Source organism: Camelus bactrianus, chromosome 5 (genome assembly GCF_048773025.1).
Source record: "Camelus bactrianus isolate YW-2024 breed Bactrian camel chromosome 5, ASM4877302v1, whole genome shotgun sequence".
In the NCBI taxonomy this organism is placed as follows: Eukaryota; Metazoa; Chordata; class Mammalia; order Artiodactyla; family Camelidae; genus Camelus; species Camelus bactrianus.
This window is the reverse complement of record NC_133543.1, coordinates 69,192,388-69,216,305: the sequence shown is the minus strand read 5'-3', so window position 1 is coordinate 69,216,305 and position 23,918 is coordinate 69,192,388.

The following is a 23,918-nucleotide window of genomic DNA, read 5'->3' as shown; positions in this document are numbered from 1 at the left end:
ATTGGAAAGTTCCATTGCAAGTGAGTTACTAAATAATACATAATTCCTTGTGTCCATCTTACTGACAACTTTTTCTTTTCTTTCATTCTCTAAACTTTGCATTAAAGAAATTTCTTGAAATTCTATGTTATCATGAGTTGAGCTTTTCTGTCCTTATATTGCTCTAATTACCAAATTTTGAATTAAAAATTTATACAAGATAGATTCCTACATTATCTGAAAAATCAACCATTAATTCAAAGCAATTAATACTCTATCGAGTCATAATTGCATTTATAATTTTGTTTTCTGTTTTTGTCTTATAACCCTTAAAGTTAGTATAGACCCCCTCTTTTCATACATGAAATCATTTCACCTCCATCTTGCAGAATTGATGTAAAAGGAACCAATATTTTTTATATTAACCAAAACATAAAACAAGTACTATTTTGAAATTTATCAGATGGTGGTACTTGGAAATTAAGTACAGGATTACAGCATCGTTGCCTTAGAGATCTCAGGGTTTTGTTTGTTTTTAAGCAGAATTGATTTTTTTACCAGCAGAATCATGGAGCTTCCTGACCTTCATGGGCCCAGGACACTGATATGACAGTTTCATCTTTATTACACAGAATCACACTCAGCTGGAGACTAAGCTCTGCCATCAAGGTGCCTAGGGGAAGCTGCAGGTATGGAGAATGGGAAGAGAATGGGTCAAGGTGGAGAGGTTTTTGAGAGAATTTCTGCCACTGAGAGTAGAGATTCAGGCAGTCCACAGCAATGGGAAATTTTGATTTATTTATACCAGCCAGGGAAGAATAAGCAAAACATGAATGGCATGTCCAGAGATTGGGAGAAATATTTGAAAGAGCCAGAAAGAGAAGGAGAAAACATGATGTGAGAATATCTAGAACAAGCTGAAGTCTACTGTCTTGCTACTGAAAACATGAGTGGAGAGCAAGCAGCGTCAGCACCAGTGGGAACTCGTTAGAAATGCAGCCTGTTGAACCCAGATCTGTAACTGAACAATATCCCCAGGTGGATGGTATGCACGTTAATGTTTGAGATTTAAATTTGGGGAGCTTTTTTTGACATTAAAATGAATAAAAATATAAATTCAAACATGATCAAAATTACTTAGACTTTTTTTTTAAAGTTTGCATTTTACATTTCAAAGCTCTAGGAAAATGTTAGAGAGCTTACCAAATTCTTTTTTTTTTTTTTTTACTTGTAATTCACTCTCAATTTTTTGCCTATGAAATATTAATTATCAAGGTATTTATGAAGTGTGCTTGGTCCAAAGCATCCCATTAAATGTTTTATTATAATACTAAAATCTTTTATTCTTTTAATGGATTGAAATGTACTATGAGCTTGTTTTTTAAATTACAGTTGCATACTTCCCCCAGTTTTTGATGGTGAATTTTTCTTTTACAACATTAATTTTAATAAATGTGTGAATTTAAGCTTTGAGATTGCTTTACAAGTGTCACATTGCTTCCATTATGTTTACTAGATTGTAGCCCCCACGCCGTACTTTGTTTGGTTTTGTTTTATTTTATATTTATATTTATTTTATATCTCATTACTCAGCTTAACCCAATCACCTATTAGTCTTGGCTGAAAATACTTTTTAATGCTGTTCAAAAAACTCAAAACCCACCACCCAAAGCAAAGTTTTGCCAAAAAAATAGTCAAAAAAAATGTGCTACCAGCATCGAAAGCAGTCTGCAAAGACGAGTTTTAAAAAATATTTTCGACAAGGGCAGTACCAGTGGGTAAATGTCAGTTTCCCCAAGTGTCTGCTTTTAAGGAGTTTACATTCAGACATGTGTATAATTCTGATATATTTGCTAAAATTATCTATTTCATTGCCTTGAAAATATAGCAAAAGCTAAAGGGAGAAAAAAAGCTAAAATTCAAATTGTACCTTTCTTTCGTAATTATAGATGAAAACTTGTCTCACAAGTAGACACAGGGTAAAGCAGTTCATTATAAAAATGATAGAAGGTTCTAGGTCAAGCTGACTATTGGAAATAAAGCCACTACGAAGTTTCATCAAATATTAGGATTCAGTGCCAAGAGTTTTCATTATACACAGGGTATGAAGTACTTTATAAATCACTGTATCTGCTGACATTCAATTACATTCAGTCTTATTAATATGAACTGGAGAGTGTTTTTAGGTGTCTACTGGCAGTAAAACCAGCCTTTTTATTAAAAAAGCTGGGCGTTCACACATAGCCCAAAAGTTCACATTACACCTTTAAGCATCCAAGGTATAAGTGATGATTATTTTTAAATGTTTCAAACTACAGACTAATTACCTAAGAACCTAAAAAATAAACACCTGTCCATATGCCCAGGGTCTGACTGAAAGAGCGTACCAGAACCTGTGCAAATCGAGTAGTGATTTTTCCAAGAAAAAGTAGTCCTTCCACATCTCTTTCTATGTGATTTCTATTTATTTTACACAGTAATACATTTTTGTGAGTGAATCTGATATGATCTTTAAATAGTCTCAAAGTCTCTAGGAGAGGAAACACCTGCCCTGGTTCTTGCAATTCCACAATAATAGCCCCTGTGCAGAGCAAGTGATGTTGAAAATTATGACTCAACATTTTACCATTCTCACACTTCCTGGTAGTGTGGACTCATTTTTTCTCTCCATTCTATATACTCTCTTCCAGCTGAAGAATCCTTACATATACCTTATAGATATTAGAGGTTTGAAACATTGGCTGTATTTGAATCATTTATAAAACTATCGATTCCTGGACCTGATATTCTGATTTAATGTCCTGTGGGATACTCAGAGATGGTATTATTATAATTATTGTCATTACCCCTGGTAATTCCAATATGCAATCTGGATTGGGAGATGCCCTTAGACCATGGCTATGAAGAGCTGAAAAGCCTCTTTGTAATTTTGCAAGTAGTACAAGAGAGAGGAGATATTCTTGTAAGACGTTCTTGAGGCCACCACAAATTTTATGGCATTTATATTGAACCGCATGATCTTTTGAGATTTATTTGCATACTTATATTGAAATAAATATAACAAATGCACTTATGCCACATGTTTAGAAAGAAATAAGTATTTTGTTTAAATTGGGTTTAAATCATTTATTCAAAGCAAGATACTTCAAACGTTAAAATACTCTCTCTGGTGTCTAAGGGTTTTGATGAGAAATATTTTCCATGACCACAAGGGGGTGCTAATGAACTGTGAATGTAAATGGTGCACTTCAGAATTCAAGTAAAATTGGTAATCTTATTGCAAGTTGAAATCATTGTTATCAGAAAATTTTTCTTCTTTCTGGAGATAAATGTTATGATTTATAGTGACAGTAACATAAACTGCTTTTTATGCTGTATATATATTTTCTGCACGGCCGCAATAGAATAAAGGATTCTCTTTCCTGGGAAAATATTTTCCTATAGAAATGTTAAAGTTTTCTAATTTAAATGCTTGGCTATTGTTAGAGTATAGATTTGTTAAATATGTTTTAAAGGGACAGATAAAAATGTTTCCTTCTAATTTTAAAATTATTCTAATGCCCAACTTGTTTTCCATGAAAATATTGTAGTTTTATCAGATTAAAAGTAACATTTATTTTTCTTATGACTAAGAGTGACTTTGAGAAGATTTAATTGTTTGTTTCCTAACTTGTAAACTCAACATTGGAGTGTACTCAAAATTGACAAATGTGAAAATAATTTTTTTTTTAGGAGCATTAAGAATTTGAGGAGATAACTATTTTACTTGGTTTGGACATTAAATAATTATTTCCACAAACTTAATTTTGTAACAAAAGAACATTCTAAAATATAAACACAGAAATCACCTATGGAATTTACTACAATAATTATGAATGCCTTTTATTTTGAGGCAGAAAGTGCTAGGATTTCATGAATAAAGAAGCCATGTTTCCTATTCTCAAGAACGTGTGTGCAGTTTAGTAAATTTAAAATTACTATTATAGTAGAGATTACGAGATTTGTGATTCCCTCTCTTTCCTCCCCTCTCCCCTGCATCATCTGGTTAGGCCTCAGGATGAGACATCTTCTCATATGGGAAGACTCAAAGCATCCATTTTTTGGAATAATTGAATTTCCATGCAGCATGATGAGTTTGTAAGGAAGCTTGAGTTCCGTCTTCCTGAATGCCCGTACCGGACTGAGTTCTCCACAAGGATGTTGAGCTGCTTCCATGTTGAAGCCCTTCAAAGACCTTCTTTCGGAGATTTCAGAGCCTTTCATAGCACACCTCCTTTAGTTAAGTATTTTTTTCCATTTTTTATCATGTGCAAACTTCTGCGCATTTCTATTCTGAGGACCTGGGCTGGATTCACTGTGAGGCTGGTCCATGCTTCGGAAAGTTTAAAATAGTTAAAAGTCTTCAGAGATGGAGCTGAATGTAGTTATCATCATTGTCATTTAAATCAGGATTTTCTTGCTGCTGAGCTTCTCCAACGACTGCAGAAAGAGCTGAGTGAGTTTTGGCCACTCCTCTGTCTGGTCTCTTAGCTTGGGGTCAGGATTCCTGTCCCCTGGTCTCACTGACCACCAGCAGCCTGAGCCATATATGTTCCATGATGACTTGCCGAGATGCCTTTCCCTATGCGATGGAGATTCTGGTCTGTGTTTCGACTTTACTAACCTGTTGTTGGATCCTGTGGGTTCTGATCCTTGCTTAACTCTTTTGACTTGAATCACTTATTTGGCTGCAGATACGTCCCAGGCCATTTCTGTACCTGACCACTACCTTGATTGCCCAATCTTGAACTGATGTGACTTCTCCAGTGTCCACAGGACTCTGATGCATCCGTAGCTAACAGGTTGCACCTTACCTCACGATGTGTATTCTCTGCTTTCTCATGCCAGATTTTCCTATGCCACAAATGCAATGGGGTTATTCTCCTATGTATGCTTGGACACTTGCACTTCCCTTTTTTATGTCATCATCTATTGAAAACGTGACTCTTAAAACACTATTTCTACTTCCAAGACCTTTTATTTCACTAGAATGTTTCTCTTGTAAACATAGAATTTTCTTCTGTCCCATCATCTGAAACATACCCGTCTCTTCATATTCTGGCTATTTCTTTGTTGCCTAGATTTGAGTCAGATCTTTCCTTCATTGCTTTCTGGAGATGACAAGCTTGCCTTAGCATCAATCCTGGGTGCGAGTTATTAACTTTAAAAGGTTAGTTAGGTTCTTCGTTGAAACTAAACCTGCTGCTGGCGGCTGATTTTTATTGAAATGGAATTTGTTTTAAACAAGTTGATTGCTATGCAGAGGCTTACAATCAGTGAATGCACCAAAATTAAGTTACATTTTAGTTTATAGTGGATAAAAACTGCCTGGATAGGAAACAAAAAATAAAAGGGCAGTCTAGTTTCTGCTGGATTCAGGACAGATGCGTATGACTGCAGAAGATAATGTAAAGGAGCAAAACTGTAAACAGAAAAATGAGACAAAAAAGAATAAAGCTGTGAACTCAGCACAGAGACATTCAAGTTAACTTCTATGACTGGTGGGCCAGGGGATTCTTGACAGAACCCACGGAGGATGAATTTTAGTCTTCAGTACTCCACATTCCTAAGTAATGCTTTCGCTCGAGGTTAGAGAAGTCAGAATGAAATAAGATGAGAAAATAGACTTTGGGGACTCCTGAGCGAGGTTAAAAACTGGTCTGAATTGTGGAAATGGATGGAGAGATTTTTATAACTCTTAGAATAACCCAGTAAAACCTATCTTCAGGTAGCAAATGCAGAGCTTTCTGCTGTATATCAGCGACATCCCTACATAGTTAGAGCTTACTCCTCCCGTCCCTCTACATTTCTGCACCATAATCAGAAAGTTTCTGAACTTTAGTCATAATAACTTCTTATGGTGTTTATATGGGCTCACTATTGACAGAGTACTGGAGTAAATAAGGAGCATAGCTGTGTCCTTTAATCGGACGATAACATCATGGCAATGGTCACATTGATACTAGCAAGGTCCATGCGACATGAGGATCTCCCTACCCTTTATCACAGTCCAGTAAATATCTTAGAAATATCCTGCATTAAAAACACTATGGCAGAGTATTCTTGATTCCAAATTTTAATAATACAGACAATCAATAATTTTCTTGCTAATTGCCCATTGTAACACTGATATCAATAGACTTAGCAAGTTTAGTGACATCAGGTCACATTTCATATTTTTTTTAAAAAGTATTTGTTGACAACTAAAGCCTGTTATTTTTTCTAAGTCTGGTTAATTTTTGCCAGCATCTCAGTTTATAAGCTCTTTGTGACTTACATAACAAATGCAATAAGTCTGTATGCCTTTTAATTAAAATTCCATGTATGTGGTCTATTTATTCAGGGACTTCAAACTTTCTCCTCAATAGGATAGTTAATATAGAAAGTACATTAAGGGATTCTCAATTGTCATTTAAAACTCATTATTGGCGATGTGTAGCAGCAATACAGTAAAGTCATAAACACTTCTATATGCTTCTTTTACTATCTCATTTTGTGCAATTTTCTCTAAAAACAAATTTTCTGAATTTAACAAGGAAAATTTCATTGCTAATTAGATTGAGAAAATGGTCTAGGAACTAATGGAAAAAATAAATTTAAGAAGAGGGGGCAATTAGTTCAAAATTATCCATGAAATCTTTACTACTACCATGTAAGGTATATTTTCCAATTTACTTTAACATTCGTAAAGCAGTGCTTAAGATAATAAATGCATGCATACAAAAATGACTGGTGGAAGAAAGCGTATCTTATCTATATGGAAAAATGATCTCATATTCTTGTATATTTTAGAAAATTTATACTTACTATCACATAATTTGAAGATTTAAAAATCATGGTATTTGATGGAAAAAAAATCTACTGGTCACTTTTAAATGAGCGATACCACATATTGACAGTAGATGGCACCATTGTCATTGTCTAACAATGTGCTGCGTCAGAGTGGGCGGAGGCTCACGTGAGCGCCCGGTCTGTGCTTCAGGAGGCTAGAAGGAGGCTCATCCAAGAATCAATCTTGAAAGTCGTTATTAATTTGAAGTAACATCAAAGTTCCATTCTTTTGTCACTCTCTGTTTTAAGAGGACAAAAGTTCCCTTATCCTTTTGCTGTTCACTGCTCCATGGGGGGGTCGCCTAAAATTCTTTTAGATGTAATGATTTTCTTTTCAATGATGTCAGTGCTTTTGCTGGTACAACAGAACAAAGTCTAACAGAAATGACTCTGAGGAAAAACCCATCTCCTCATGATAAGGATGACAACACTCTTTATTCATCTTTGGTATTTATTATTCCTGTTCAGTAGCTTTAGGTGTGTAGTGTGGCAATTATCATAAAGGTTAGAGACAGTTTTTATTAGCAAGATTATCTGTGTTTACATTTTCTTACAAATTGCTAAAATTACCTCCCACCAGCTCTTTTGTCAATCCCCAATCCATTTACTGCTAGTTTTTCTTTTATCCTAAAACAAATACCACAATAACAGCGACAACAATAAAATTTAGTTTACTACTTTTCCCTGCCATGGTTTGCTGCTTCTTTTGTCCAGTTTAATGTCGAGTCAGCCATTAGTCACTAATGGATTAGTCACTTGAACAGGTGGATGTTATTGGCAGGCAAAAAAATGGATATTGAAGCATTTCTCTAAAACTCCTTACTAATGTTCCTTTCACAGGAACCGTTAAGCCTGCCAATCCCTTCTGGCAATATTTGGGTTTTGGTCCAATTGAAACGATAAGGCTTGCTATCCTGTGATTTTCATTTTTCTTTAATCATGGAGAACTAGCTTGCCTTCCTAGGATTTTCATGGTTGATTGATGGGGTGAAATAATGCATCGATAAAAGAAAAATTTGGAGACAACTCCAGGAAGATGACCTGTTTTTGTTTTACTTGCTGTTATGCTTCCCTCTAACTCAAAAAACTGACTGACGACTGTTATACTTGAGACTGTGTGTATGTGTATAATTTTCCTTCTCGTTCTTGAGATGTCTTTTACCTGCTACAAACGTGTATTTTATACGAACTAATTTGGGTATAAAGAGGGCATCTTCTGATTATCTGATTCACTGTATCTCATCTACTACTAGAGCTAAGGAAAAAAGCTAACTTTAAAATATCTGATTTGACAATCACATTTTTAAACAGAAGTGGTATAAACAAAGGTGAAACATATTTTCTAGGGCTATTCAAAGAGATCAGACATTGCATTTTGCTTAGATCAAGCATCATTCGACTCTGCTATCCTACTGGTTTGGCTGAATCAGGACGGAATTACTGCTATTCTTAAAATTTAGGATTGACATTAGATACCAAGTACCTGTGGCTGCTATTGAATGCCTCAGCCTTTATTAATAAGTGGAGCAATCTGAGACAAAATCATCTCTAATTTCTGTTTCAGTTTGATTCAGCTCAATCACGCTCAGGAATTTGACCTTGTTTTCATCAGAATCCACATAAGACTTGGCTTTCATTTCTGCAGATGTGCTGGGTGCTGTATACTAAAGGAGAATGCCAGGTGCTATGCTGCAAGTAAAATAAGACAAGTCCTCACATGCTTCTTGAAGTCAAGGAATGTTCTTATTTCTCTTTGTGCCGCACAGCTAGTGTGATGCCTTAGATAGGCTGTTGCATAGTGTGTTGCTTCTTGAATACTTACTGAAGCTTTGAACAGGACAGCTGGCTATCTGATCAGCCTGGCAATTCAAAGTCCAGTCTACCTTGGGCTCCCTACCTCAGTCCATCTTCTAAGCCGGGTACTGATCCTCTCTTCTACCCTCTCTAGAGACAAAGACCTTCCCTAAAAACAGTATTCTGTTTGACTTGGTATATGTGCCCTTCTTTAAAAAATACTTGGAGATTTTTATTTCTGGGTTGCATTTATTTTTCAATCTGAGATTTCATCAAGACAATACAAAAGATTAATTGGGAAATACAGAAACCATATATGTATATAGTATTTGATTTTTCATAAATTATAGACTCACATGTGCGATCATAGAACTGAACTTAGAAATTGTGATCTAGTTATGTCCAGGCAATGTAAGTCTTTTTCAAGATTTCTCTCAGGCATTTGGGATTTAAACTCAGTTAAATTCAGGGTTTTACCTCTCTCCTTTCTGTCTGCATTTGATTTTAAGTCATGCAGATGGCACAGGGTACGGAGGGGCTTGTCTTCCTCAGTTCTCTGCAGATCTCTGCTGAGACATGCACCAGCTCTGTACAGTTCTCAGGCAGTGAGTTCCTTCACTTTGGCACTTGCTAAGAGTTATTAAGCCTCATTGCTACTGACAGAGAAGGCTCAAGTCTCTTTTCCTGTGGTACCCCTTCCTCATATCTGAGCGACATCTGCTAAGTGTCTCTCTCTGAGAACTCTGGCACTTTCCTCACAGGCGCTGGGAAGGGACACCCCTCTCATGTACTTCCTCAGGATGATGGGAAAGTTGCTGGGGCTACATCAGGTTATCCGCTGGACCCTGCAGCCCATCTGCGCCCCTGCTGCTCAGCATAGCGGTACGTGTGAGGAGTTCCAGGTGGACAGTGAGCCATTCTTCTCTCCCCTGGGGGGATCAACCGTATTAAGAGGACCACGCTTCTCTCTGCCTCCCCTTCCTCCATCATCACCCCCTTTCCCTAATTGAGAACAAGACGCAGGACTTCCCATCCAGGCTGTCCATCTCTTACTTTGAATCCTCTGATTCTTTTCCACCTAGCTTGGAAGCTCTTCCTCGTTCTACAAAGTAGGCAAAAAGTGAAGTAAAGCAAACACCGTCCTCAGTAGACATTCTTCCAAGTGCTTTACACGTAGGCTGGCTTTTTAAAACGTTAGACTTTGCTCTAGGTTTTCTGATTCTTCCGTGGACATCTCTCCCTCTGGAAATGTTGATCTACAGAGTTCGAGTGTGTGTGGGAGTGAGAGATGGAAGGAAATCTTGAGCTCGTGCCTCACTACCACCCCAACCCTAACACGGTATAATGAACCCTGGGAGGAAGGCACCCTGGGGCACTGACTTAAAAAACCTTTATCACCATTCTATAAATAATTACTGTTACCTTTTACAAGTGAGAAACTGGAGATTTGGAAAGATAAACATGTCATAAGACCAAACGACAGAGGAGTATGATGGCAGTGTGAATTCAATGCTACCTGTCAAACTTCTCTTCCTTGGGTGTTAGGGGAAAATTTTAGGCACAAATGCCCAGGGGATAGATTTCCTAGTTCTGGCCTGGTTGTCTCCTGCTGTTATTCCAGTTCTACGTCATCTGCTTCTACAGTCTGGGAGGGTCCACAACCTCATTTTGATTCACACTGGTCCACATCAGAGTGTCTCTTTCCTGGCATCACTACTGACGGAATATTGTAAGTCCATCTTCTCTCTGACATTCTTAGTGTAGGCCGGGTTTCTCAGCTTTGCCATTACTGACATTTTGGGCCAGACAATTCTTGAACGGATTCTGATAATTTGGACAGTCATGGAGGACTGTTTTGTGTATTGTAGCAGCATCCTTGACCTTTACCTACAAGGTACCAATAGTACTCCCTCCAGACACAACAATCAAATATGTCTTCAGACTTTGCCAAATCCCCCTGGGAGCTGAAATTGACCACTCCCATTAAGAATTACTGTGTAGTTTTTTTTGTTTTTTGTTTTTTCCATCTCTGACTCTACTGTACTATACTGCTTCAGTATTATTTCTACTTACTTGAGACTGCAGAATTCTGTGTGAATGCTTGTACTATGCTCAGGGGCAGTCCAGTTTTGAAGGGCTTGAAGTTTATGTAGTTTAAGGGTCCCTAATTAGGAAAAGGAACACAGAATTATGAAAATAAAACTAAGCTTTAATAATAAGTTAGTAACTATTTGAAAGGACAAGAAAGAAATTACAATGAATCACAAGTTTTAAAAAGCTAATAAATACTACAAATACCATAAAATCCAGAAAAAGTACAATACATTTATTAATTAGCTGTTTATAACACTCTTTTGGACTGTATTTTTAGCTACCTATTCTTTGATAGCCTTTAAAGTTATTAACATTATTTTTTATAGAGAGAATAGATCATTTAGGTTTTCTCTACCATGGGTAGATGTGACATTTGTTTGTTATTCTTGATGTTTATGAAAAGTTTATTTCAGCCTCTCAACTTGTCATGCTTGTGATCCAATATATTGCAATGCATGAAACATGTGACTTTATACACAGATGTTTTTCTACTTTCAGTACTGCTACAGATTGGTGTTTTGTACAGGAATTCTGATGCATTCGATCTCATGTGATTGCCATCAAAAAAGAGATAAAATGGGGAGAGTGTTTAATAATAATAAATGTGGGGCATTATTGAGCTCATTCATAACAAGGGGGAATTCTGATTTGACTAGTCAACCAAGAGAACAAAATCCTTTGCTCACAATTTTACAGGTTAGATTATTGGAAGAATTTTCTACCGACTAGCTTCTAGATCCACACATTTCAAACCTTCTTCTTCTTCCACTTCACCCAGTCTTTTGCTTATCTTGGTGTCATAGGTTGCATTCACATAGAAATACAACCCCTATTTTTCACAGTAGTATCACTATCCTGGGTAAGTCCACAAGGCACACAGTGGGCACAGTACACCAGGAAGGCTAGCAGTAATGTAATTATGCACAGAACTGCCTGCTAGCCCCATGAACATATCCCACTTTACTCAAACTAAATATATTCTCTACTCTCCTTGCTCTCAGAAGGAGCCCCAACATGCCGTGGCCACTGCAACACACCCTTATACAAGATGGAAATATCACAGGGAGGACATTGGAGTGGAAAGAGATGGAGGTCTTCTTTGATGGTAATGAAAACATCTTACTTTTTGCAAATTAAAAAAAATACATTTCGATGGTCTCTCCCCGGGCCTCAGAGGTTACATGCGAAGAAAGAAAGCTGAAACATTGACTTAATTTAAAGCAAACACATTTTAACCATAGCTACAGGTTCAGGGGAAGATGGAGGAGAGAGGTTGAGGACAAGAGATTTAAAGTGGGTCACAGAAAACAAGTGGAGAATAAAGAGGTCATGTTTTCTAAAAAAATGGAAGGAACATTTCCTACCAGTAGTCAATATGTCAGTTTTATGTTTTTATCTTAAAGCTAATAACACTCCCTCCCTCCGAAACAACACAGAGGAAGAAGGCATTTTGTAGTCCTTGAGGTACGTGGTGCATTTTCACTGGGTTAGGCGCCCCCTTGATTGGTTTTACTTGCTTTTAGAATTTCATATAAATGGAATTATATAGTATATACATTTTTGTATCTGGCTTTTTTTTTTTTTTTTTTTGCTCAGCATAATGTTTTTGAGATCATCCATATTGCTGCGGGTTTATCAATTATCTATTTCTTTCATCGCTGAGTAGTATTTCACTGAATGCTGTACTATGATTTGTTTATCCATTCATCTGTTGATAGATATTTGGGTTATTTCCACTTTTGGGGTATTATAAGTAAAACTTCTATGAATGTTTATATACAAGTCCTTATGTGGCTATATGGTCTTGTTTCATTGGGTAAGTAACTAAATTGGATTATAAGGCAGGCGTATGTTTAAAGAAATATTATGGGCAAATTAATTTCTCTACACCTCAGTTTCTGTAAAATGGATACTTCGGTATCTAATATATAGGATATGATGAGGCTAATCTATGCAGAGTATTTCACAACAAGTCTGGTAGATAGTATGCATTTAATAATGAGATGATGAAAGTTATTATGAAAAAAAATTTTTTTTTTCTCCAGGGCAGATGAAAATTGAGGTGCCAGTAACTAGGGTTGTAGGTTGCTTTCTAGATGCAAAAGGAAAATCAAATTTTTTGGAGCCTACTGTCAGGGTTCTAATGCCAGCACCATCACTTGGTTGCTTGGCATTTTTAGGGAAATTCTTAACCTCTCTGTGCACAGTTCCCTCATCTGTAAAACTGGAGAAATTCCTGTATTATTATTAATATTATAGTATTAATAGTACTAGCAGTATTCAATTATATTCAGATTTTAAAGGTAGTCTTTTATGTCGGGAAGGCATATTGTTCATACAGATTTTGTGTAGCCTGATATTCAAACAGAAGATGGTGAACTGCTTTTGATAATTGAGTTACTTTGTACAGGTTTTGTTTTTTTTTTAAGTATAATGGACTGTTTGCCTTTTTTTCCTTCTGTAAAATGCCCCTTATGCAGGAGAATATCTTCCCCTATAACCTACAGGTTTCATAGTCTCACTCAATCAAAGGATTCCCTTAAGGAGATTGTTCATTTTTTAAAACAACCTTGTTGGTGTTTATGGACATATATTGATGGAGATCTTTTTATCCTTAGCTGCCCTCTGAGATTTATATAATTTAGGATTTTGTTTTGAAGTACCTGACAGCTGAGGGAGGACATGGAGTTGAATGGCACTCTCAGACATGTAAGTCAGGAGCTGTGATGCATCTAGAGTTTTTATAGCCCAATTTCTGTAGCACATAAAATATCAAAAGCTCAAATTCTGCCTCACCTAGTAATGCCTGAATATAGGTTGCTATGGCATTAGAAGGGGCTGGAGTGATCGGGAAACCAAGGAGCTACTGTGATATGGGAAGAAAGGGACTTGCTTATATAAGCTTTCATGGAAAATTCTTTCTTTCAGCAAGAATAGACATACTGCATAAACTGGTCCCAGGAGGCTGCTGGGATTCCAAGTTCAGTGAAACATCATTCACTTTTGTAAGCCAGAGCATCTCTGTTTTCATTTTGTGTCTTGATGTTATGATACTTCCATTTCCTATTCTGTAAATAAGATAAAATAAATAAATTTTCAACTAATTTTAATAAAAATAATGATTATAAAAACCTTAATTGCTTAAGTATGCACATGCAGTAGTTAAAGTTAAAAAGTGGATCCTTCATGAAGTCTGATAGGTTCATCCTCTAAATTCCCCATAGAATTTGGTTTATGCATTTGTCTTCTGCTGTTTATTCTGATTGTTGTCCTCCCAGCTGATTGCTAGAAGGCAGCGATCATGTCTCACTCATGGATAGCTGGTAGGACCTTGCCGAGTCTTGGTTTTATTGCCTGAGCTCACACTATGATTGAATATAAGAACATACCTGTTATTCTCAGTAAAACTCCAATTAATTCCAAGTTTTCTTCAACATTGTATCTCTGATGCCTAGTACACCACCAGCTTAAGGAGAAGCTTAGGATAATTTTAAATAAATGAACCACTTATTAGTCTTATTAAAATTTAATGGAAATATTAGATAAGGTTTTTAAACGTAATGGTTCATATGGAGAGGGTGAAAAGTAAGCGTGATACAAAACACTTGTGAGTTTTTACATTGAATATGAATAATCTTTTTAAGTGTACGATAGAAAATTCTGGTGCAATGTGGACTATTGATGTTTCTGTTTGTAGAGCAAATGACTTCTGTTGAACTTTTTAGAATTAAAATTTAGCTTCAGAATAGTTATCTTCTTAATATGAGATTGCATCTCAGCAATATTGCTTGTTCTATCTGTCATGTATTAATTACTTAGGGTTAATAAATTACTGCTATTATCAAGAAAGTTAAAAAGAAGTGTTTAATCACCAGGTCATGAGTTATATTAGTACTGTGTCTTGGCTACAGGTAAACTGTAAGTAACATAATTTGACACCCTCATCACCTTTTGGGACTAACATTTGGGCTTATGACCAAATCCACGTCAGGACCAGCTTCTTTAAAAATAATGAACTATAACTGTGCATTGATAATTTGACTTGTTGATCACTTTAATTGAATTTTAAATAATTATTTTTAGTTTATAATGCACCCTGTACTCATTAGTTTTGTTCTAATTATACTAAAAACATAGTGTATGGTCATGGGAGCAAAAGAGCATTATAGTTTTAGAAACAGTAGTTGAGAGCTCGGACAGAAAGGAGGAAAGATATAACTTGAACAGTGATAGCTCTTTGGGGGCTACTGGTATAATCAAGGGGGCACTGAAGCTGTTTTATCTTATAGATAGAGTTATATAAACTCTGTACAATTCTTATGTATTCATTATAAGCTGATAGATTTACTGGGTACGCTGAAGTGATTTAACATAGAAACAAGCTCATGTGAAATCAGTATTTCAGTATATTCTATTTTTCTTAATGGGTCCAAGGCCAAAAAATTCATCAGATTCTAATTCAAAAGGCTGGAAACTGGTTTGTGGAAATGATGTAATGAATGATGTAGGGGAGAAACTATCCGTGTTAATTATGTTTGAGTGCTTTTCTGTGCCTGCTCAGAGCCGTTCTAATTTGCCAAACCTTCTCTGACTGACGCTGGCTGAAGGTTAAATTTAAGAGCGTTTCTGTCAAAGTATTTGGTAGGTTGAATTATTGGGTTCCAACTCTTCAGTCCTTGAGATGACCTAATGGCAGGTGCCATGGCTTGGTTTTTGGGCTTTATTTTGGATCAGTTTTTGGATTGGAGTTTTGAGTTTTCCTTTAGTCAGTGGGAGTTTTAGTAGGTGTGACTTTACTGTGTGCTGGTCTCAGCCTTTAGACAACCAGTGTTGCGGCCTCGCCCAGGTCCCCTTGTGGTTCTCATTATCATTGCAAAACGCCCCCAACAACCACCGTAGGGAAACTTTGAAAAAACAGGTTTATTACTTACAAGTCCTGGAAATTACATGGCACCCCTGGGGCCACAGAGCTGGGCTCAGGGAGGGGCAGAGAGAGAGAGAGCATGTGCTAGAGAGAAAACCAGCCTGGGGTTCTGCTTTTATTGGGGTTGAGGGTGGTTTCAAGGGCTCACTCTTTACTGGTGAGTTTAAAACATAAGAGCAGGATTTTAGAGTGCTGGAAGAGAAAAATAAGTAGCCCAAATGGCCAGTTTTAGGAACCAACCAAGAGCTCTAAAACAAAGAAGCCTGAGCTGGGAGAGGGGTGGGGAAGCCTGGTTCTTTGTCTAGTCATGTGATAGGCAATGTGTTTATTCAAGGTAGCCATCTTTGAAGTGGGTGCCTCTTGGAAATGGATGCTGAGGTAACCAAAGCTTGTCAGGCACTTATACAATAAAGAGGAAACCCACCTGTCAGAGCTCATGCTACAGACTTCTGCAAAGGCCTGAAATGCACTTGAGTGGCTGAAACGGCCTTCTTGTTCTCTTTTTACCAAGAAAAGAACATGCATTGTGGTGTCACTTGTCAAGGAGGAAAGACACCTGGAAAATACCTGGATTCAACCCAAACTTTGGGGTCAAACCTAACTGCCCAGTATAGAGCAGCTGAACCCCAGGCGACTCAAATTCATAAGCAAGAAAGAAGTCCTGCCTGCTGCCCACTCCTGTGGGACAGCTGACTGGTAAAGGATTCAAGGTGTTCCGACTGCCAGAGAAAAGTCTGGGCTTCATTTTGCTAATGAGACTAACGGATTAAGTGATTTTTCTGAGGTCAGACCAAACCTCCCACAGTAATCTGAGGCTACCTGGTCAACATTACTTTTCTTTGAGCCAGGAAATTTTAAATCAAACTCCAAACTAATAAACATCTTTGGTGTTTGCTTCAAAATATTCTTGCAAAGCAATTTTCTGGGCAAACAATTTGCTCATCTGGGTAAATAACTATCTAGTCACCATATCAGTTTGCTCACCTGAATAAACGACTCACCTATGAGGACATCAATTAGTTTATTGAGATGAACTTTAAGACTTCCACCTCTGATCCTAAACAGTCCAATTCCAACCAGATTCTCCCTTGGAAGACCCACCTTAAACCACTTGCAGGCTCCCAAGCTCTATAAATGCTCATCTCAAACCTCTATTTTTGAAATGTTACCAGGACTCTCAAGATGAAAATCCCCTTTTGCTGAAGTAAATTTCATGCGCTTAGCGTTGCTTGATCAGCTGGTTTTCCTGGTGGTCTTTGGGTAGGAATTGGCATTTAACACACATTGGAATGATTCTGTTGTGCAGTAATTAATACATACACTAATAAGAACAGCAAAAAGCTAAGACTTTATTGGCTTCCAGTCTTTGCTCCACCATTAACTTACACATCAAGCTGATATCTATAAAGGAAGGGAGAAAAGGAATCATCTTTAAAATTTCTGTGTCTAAAACTATGATTCTGTGCTTCTGAGGGAAAAAAAATTACTGGAACAATTTTTTTTTTGGTTGTCCTTGGTCTCTCTTAATAAGGAGTGCACAAATTGTAACATAATTTAAAATGATTAGTCTACTTTTTAAAATTAATTAATTAATTAATTGTCTATGATAAATGCCTTTAAAAACACAGATATAATTTGTCTTTTAAATTAAAGGAGTTTTTGGTTATATAATTAGTTTACATTAGGAGTCTGAACTCAAGTATATAATTTTCTGATGCTATTTGTATCATCCTCAAATGATAACATTTGACACGTTTAGAATTCACTGGCGAGCAACATTGCCTACCCTGGATAGAAGTTCCATCTTCCACCCGGAGGAAAGCAAAAAAGTCTCCTGCTAAAGAAGTATTACCTAGCTTACTGGCACCTTGTTTCATTTGGTCTTCTTTTGTAAGGTGTTTCTTGTTATTTTGCACAATTCTAACATGTGTTCCACAGATTAGAAACAGTAAAATCATCTCTGGAGTGGACCTATATGTAGGCTTACTGGGAACATGTAGAAGTTAGCAGTTTGCAAAGGAGGAAACCCCATAATGATTGAAAGTACCTATCTGATCACAGAGTACAAAGTCTAGACACATTTATAAGGGGTCAGTCCCTACATACCTTTAATCTATGGATAGTGAAATAGCATATGTTCGTAACAATGGCTTCATCATCTGTAAGTTGACTTAGAGTTTTAGCAAAATCCTTCATTTAAAGATTCAGAGAAATGTGCAATACATTTTAGAAACATTCAGGTACCAAAATTTTACTTTTTAACTTTTAGAGGCAAAGCATCACACTCCTGTAAAATCTGAGCATACAAAACAGCAAATTCTTTGAGGAGTTCCATATAGCTGGAGCTTTACAATACTTTACTTTTTGGAATAGTCGCTAATGTCTTCTGATATACTCTTTGTTAGTTTTATACCAGATTTCATTTTCAAGATTTTATTTATTATATATATAGTCCTTTAATATCTTGTAATCAATTCATATTTTCACATTGGCAAGAATAAAGCTTTGTCTTTTACTTGTAGTTCCACCACTAGCTTTATTTCTACCCTACTCTTTTCCTTTCAAAACTCTTTATTTCAGATATATCAGGAGGATCTTATATGTGATTCACTGAGCAAAGGTCAACTCTAAATAGGGAAATGTTACAGTTTTGATTTAATCTATTTTGGTGTGGAAGTAAATTCAATTGGGAGATTTTTTTTCTTCTAAATGAAAAACTTTATTTCTTATAAATAAGATATAGATTGATTACACTTTGTACTTCAGTTGTAATGATTCCATAGACTTAGCCAGAAACAGTCCAGTCTCTTTGAAAGAAGTCACAGTAGAAAGTAACTTTAAAGTCAGGTGTTGGCCTTTTTCGGTAATTGTGGCTGCTGAGCTGCAGTCTCTTTCATATGTGAAATAATAAGGGTGTTTATACAAATTACCTGGAGTTTTAAAATAGTGAGCACTAAGCTTTTTACTGCTTAACTTAGCACTGTGAAAATAAATGTAGAAATGGATGAAAGGATAGGTAAAGGAAAAAAACTAAACTCTCAGATGATAGGTGAGATGAATGAGAAAGAAAAGAAGTTATATTTTGGAATTTACAAATGGAAATTTCCTAGCACAATAATGATGGTTATGACATAAGGAAAAATTTATTAACCCCCCAAAATGTTGATATTACTTCTGACATAATGCTGGTTTATTTCTTGACTTGTTCATTTAAATTAACAATGGTTTGGGCCATTTTATTTAATAAATAAATTGATTTATTTTTGAATTCTCTGTAATTATAAAATATTTTCTGACAGGGTGAAAAATAACTGTATAAGTCCCCGTTCAGTAGCTCTATAGGTAATATTGTTGAATTTGTTTGAGAGCAAACTTTTTTTAAATAAAGGAAACATACTAACTTCTACAAAATTAATCACTGACTCCTGTTTTTGGGTGGTGTCATAATATGTCTTTTTCCTTTTGTAAGTATATTTTGTCCTTTTTATACAAAATATTACCTGTGTTTATATATTTAAATGTCAAATTGAAATGAAGTAGACATAATTTTGTTTTTAAAATTTGACTATGAGAAAGATAAACGGATACTTCCCATGGTCTCAGAAACTCAAGACTGCGAATTGATTAACTGCAACATTATAACTCATGTTTTTAATTTGGTGATTAGATAATTAAGTGTTTTCAAGTATTTTGAGAAGGATGAAATCCAGGTTAAGCTCAATGCATCTGATAATTCACTATCAGTTTCACTAAATTTGGAGATATTTATTTGAGAAGTTGTGGAACTCTCACCTCCCTGGGCGACCTGTTAGAATTTTTCCTAAGATTTTCACTCTACTGGGGAGAATTGTCTTCTACTTTAAAACAGATATAAATAGAAATATAGGAATTATTTTAGTGAAATTTACTTTACAGATGGCTGTAACACACATTGAGAAGCAATGCCCTCAGGCTTCCTGTTCTTGCTCGATTCTTCAAAATGTTGAAAGAGAAACTTTAGGGCAACAGAAATCCAGGGGGAGACATCTGGGCACGCTTCAGAGAAAACCACGTGCAGCATTATCATTACGCTAGTAGTTAAAGTTTGGCAGATCTGCTAAGCTCAGGAGGCATACCAGTCTTAGATTAGTCTAAAAAATAATTACTAATATACAAGATTTATTAAGCTCTTAGGATGTTCCAGAAACTTTGCTACAACTCCTTAAATTATTTTATAATCCCATTTTATGGATGAGTAACTGAGGTGCACAAAAGTTAAATAACTTTTCCAACATCACACTGGTGGTGAGTGTTCCAGAGCTTGCAGTATTTATATATATGCTGTATAGCTTGTAGTCACTAATATTTTCTTCTTGTCTTTGGGGTTTTCCTCAATTCTGATGCCTTACGACTCTGACAGTCATCAAATGCCCCCTCAAAAAGCTGTTTTTAGATCTTCGTCTGTCTTTGTCCCACTTCACCTGCCAGGTGACGATGATGAAGATCTAGTACTGATAATGAGGCTTCTGGTTTGGTTAAGAGGCATAATATGCCTATGAAACTTTTATTTAAAGGTCAGTAAAATTAACAGATAAAACTCTGTATATTAATATGTAAGACTGATTTTAGCTTTAAGAGTTCATTCTTTTACTTAACATACATGCAAATCTTACCTGGATGAAATCCATTCAAATGCTCCCTATGCACTCAGATGCATCACTTCAGTAGCAAAAGCAGGGTTTGGATTTCGCTAGTTTTCTCATTTGTCTTGCTCAGGTTCCTAGCTATTTAGGAAGTGTCATACGAGGCTGTTGAAATGTGTTCTCTCTGCATATTTTTTGTCTTATTTTATTTCATTTCATTTTGTTTTGGAGACTATTCAATACTATTTGTCTCTTTTGTAGGTACTTGCCAGGGCACTATAAATAATAACCATTTTGGAGGTGGAATTAATGTCATTGTCTCATTTTGTAGACAATGTCATCTGACCCCTTTTGGATAGTAATTAAAGTAGCAGTGGGATAGTGATCTACTGGGAAAAGCTTTTGTGTTTGGGAAGTAAAAGATAGGCTGGATTATCTAGAGATCAAAATTTGTTAAAGAGTTATCCTGCCTATGTTGGTGACCCACCAACTACTTGTGTATCCAGAGAGAACTCCAATATCTTTTAACCACTTAAAAGCACTGTAACAAACATCTGTTTATAAATACTTTTTTCCATCCTTTTTCCATCCAAATACATTGAAGACACCTGTTGGAAAATAGCAGGAAAAATGTATTAGAGCAATGGTTCTTAAACTAGTGTCTGTAAGAATCACCTAGACTGTTGGTTAAAACACAGATTACTAGCTTTCACCTCAGAAATTCTGACTCAGTAAGTCTGTATTGGGCCCTAGAACTTGCATTTCTGACAAGTTCCCAAGTAATGCTGCTGCTCCTGGTCTGAGCACTATACTTAGAGAACCATTTGCAAGAAGGGTGCTTGTTTTGTACCTTGAAATTTTATGATCAGTTTACGGTTTTAAATAGAAACTCAACTATGACAGCATACATTTTTAAACTTATTTTCAAAATGTATTCAATATGGTTACACACCATCATGTATTATATAATGCACTTTTTCTCTCTTAAATTTTTAGATATTTTTTTTCTCCTGTTAGTCTACATTTTATTCTTAACCAAAACTCTCTCCTCTGTGCCTCCTTTCTGTTTTGGTAACATTTTCCAATTTTATGCTATCATATGTTCCGTAATATTCATTCTTTCTTGAGTAATTTTTCAAATTAGAATTATCTACTAGATTGTTGGCTTTAGGAAGAAGGAACCTTCTGCTATTCAGTTTTGAATTCCTATTCGCCTCCTCTCACAGATGCCTGTGCTCAGTATTGTACATAGAAGAAATCCTGAGTATTGTACACAGAAGAAATCAATACATATGCCTTGCCCTGAATATTACATTCTTGCCTCTACTTTTTTCTCCTGAAAACCAAAAACGTTATGTGCAGAGTTTCAAATAGCCTGTAGTTTCAATATGTGAAAGGCAAAAAAAGGAGGAAGAGATGAATAGAAGGCAATAGGAATCTGTAGGAATAGAGTGTCATATGCAATAATTAAACCTGAATCAGTGTGGACCTTGACTTATTAAATTTTTTGTTTGAATGAGCCATGTTACTTTATTATTTATTTGGTATTTTATAGTGCCATATATCAAGAGGCAGCAATCAATGAAGATATATTGATCAAAAATGAATTAGAACAGAACAAAAAACTAAATAGAATTTTACCTGAAAATAGTTTTTAGATGACATTGATTAAGTTCAATAACTATTAAACAAGTCAGATGAAATGAAATCATAGAGAACCATTCACAGGACAAAACAAAATGATTTAAATTAAGGAACTCATCATAACTGGGAGTTGCTATGTATGAAATGTTTTCCCAAGCAAAACAATAATTTAATCTCTGTAAAAGGTATATATAAATGATTTGTAATACTTTTATATATGTTTTAAATATTTCATGATATAAAAATATAAAATCTTACTGAAAGACATAAAACAAAATCAAACAAATGGGAAAGCCTACTATGTACGTCCTTGGATGGAAAGACATTGCTAGGAATTCAGTTCTTCTGAAATTAATATTATATATTTAATACAGTTCTAGTTAGAATCCCAGTGTGGATTTTTAGGGGGAGGAGGCATGTAAAAACAATATTAATGTTTATGCCCCAAAAGACCTAAGAATAACAGTGAAGCAACAAAAGGGACTTGATGTTCCAGATATCAGAACAGACAAATGGAAAAACCACTAAACACAAATCAATACAGCATTAGTAAATAAAGAGACAAATATATTACAGGAATAGAATAAATATTTCATAGATAAATATCAGTAAAAATGAGAATTAAATGTATAAAATGATATATTCAACTTGGAAAGGAGAAATTGTTTTGAAAAGTTCTGGTGTTATTGGCTATCCATCTGGAAAATATAAAATTGGAATATATTTTATCTCTTACACAAAAATTAACTCCAGTTGGATTAAATATAGAAAATAAAAAGTAAAAACTTGAGAGTTTTTAGACTTTAGGAGAGTGTTTATAATATCTAAACTTTGGCAAATATTCTTAATCAAAATGGTAAATAGAAGACAAAAATAGTCATAATTGACTATAAGAAAATGGAAAGTTTTTCATTTTAAAATACATTATGAATAATGCCAATAACAAGATGATAAACATAGACATATTTGTAACAGAACTGATAGGCTAAGACCTATGTCAGTCATTTACAAACAGTTCTCACAATCTGACAAAAAATATAGAAAAGAGGAAAAGGATAAAAGACACTTTTCAAATTGAAAAGGCAACAAACATGAAAGACACATTGTAGTTCACTAGTTGTCAGGGAATGAAAATTAATGTAATTTTGAGAGGTCATGTTACCCCCAGCAGAGGGTCATAAATTAAAAGAAATCTATACATGTCCCCACTGCAGATATAAATGTGAGGTTTTATAGTTTTTTTGATGAAAATAATATAGCAACGACTACTGAAATTAAAAATAAATGTATCCTTTGACCCAGATCTTCTACCAGTCTACAGAATCTATACCATAGAAATTAAAGCAACATTATTTAAGGCTGTATGTACATGGATTTTATTCTAGTATTGCTTATGGTGCCATTTTATGGTAGAAGTTTAAATAAATAGTATTATTTGTACATTAAGGAATAAAATACAAAAAGCTGAGCTTTATTTATACAAATAATCCAGTCTCCCTCCCTCTGGGGAGCAAGCAGTTTAACTGGTGGTCAAATTGTGATTTGTAATCAAGTTGCAGTCCTCTCGACCTACCTAGTTACATATGTGACTAGAGAAACTGCTCAGTAATCAGGAGCAGTTAAGCTTTGTAAGCTTTGTAATTCGATACAATCAGCAAGAATATTAAGTGATGCTTAGTGGCCATAGTGGGCTGCAAATAAAAAAAAAAAAGTAGAAGGACATCATCTTGTTAACATGGATAACCTTGGTAGGAGTGAGCTGATGTGGGGAAAGGGTGAGGAGAAGGGAAAGTATGAGGCAAACAAAAAAGAAATGAAAAAGACTATATATAATAAACACACAGATCATCACATACACATGTAGAGGTATATATGCACATATAAATGCATTTATAATTATATATTTATTTAAAAGCAAAAGTTACAAATAGTTTTTTAAAAAAGTTACAAACCCTAAAATCTGGGCATTTTATTCACTTATTTAAATCCTT